We start from the raw sequence: 948 nt of genomic DNA, 5'->3' as shown, positions 1-948 counted from the left end.
CTTGGCTTTGGGGTTGGGACAGGATCCTGCCACCAGCTCCGTGCAACCTCCCTCTGCGTGGGATTCTCCAGCCCAACCCTTCTCCCACTCCCAACTCTGCTGGTTTGGGGGTCGTTTTTCCAAGGGTTTCTTTTCCCAACCTGTCATATATGGCAACCTTTTGCCTCGGTGATCTCATGTTTGGCAGGGGACCAAGGGGACGGGGTGGGATGGGAGGTGGCAGCAGGACCCCAGGGCTGGGGACACCGAGTCCAAATCCAGCCCCTGCATGCTGAGGTTTCCCAGAGGAAGGGGATGCTGGAGGGGAGAGTGGGCTGTGCTGGGGACACACCACGTCCCTGTCCTGCCCCATGGGGTGGCAGCTCATGGTGTGCTCCCTCCCTCTGGGGGACACCAGGACTCCTGGATCCTTCTGGTGGTGGTGGAGCCTTGCAGCTCCTTAATGCTGCCCCAGTGCCATCATGTCCCTGCCCTGAGCTCAGCTCAGGATCCTACAGAGCAAGAGGCAACCTGGGCACCCTGTGCCTCAGTTTCCCCATCTGCAGCCCCAAAAACTCTGAGTGGTGACTCCAGGGCCTCTCTCCTGCCTCTCCCCAGCCCTGGGTGGCTGGGTAGAGCCCCCAGTGCAGGCCTGTTGCCCTTAAAAAGGCAGCCAGGAGTTTGGGAGCTGCTGGTTGGCCTCTGCCAGGGCCACGGGTACTGCCAGAGCTGTGTCCACGGGGCTGGGCTGGCTCCGGCCCCCCCGGGCAGGGAGGGCAGGGGACAGCACCCACATCACCCCTTGGGGGTCTGGGCTCATCCTGCCTCCAAAGTCCTCGTGGCAGAGAGCGAGAGCTCGGTGCACCCACAATGTGGGGCTGGGATTTGCACCCACGAGTCCTGGCCTGGCTCAGGCTGAGGATTTGGGGGATGAGGAGCTTTGGGACACCAAGAATCCAAAAACTGGGG

Source organism: Acanthisitta chloris, unplaced genomic scaffold, assembly GCF_000695815.1.
Source record: "Acanthisitta chloris isolate BGI_N310 unplaced genomic scaffold, ASM69581v1 scaffold9036, whole genome shotgun sequence".
NCBI lineage: Eukaryota > Metazoa > Chordata > Aves > Passeriformes > Acanthisittidae > Acanthisitta > Acanthisitta chloris.
The sequence above is the reverse complement of the archived record's forward strand: the minus strand, read 5'-3'. Positions refer to the sequence as shown.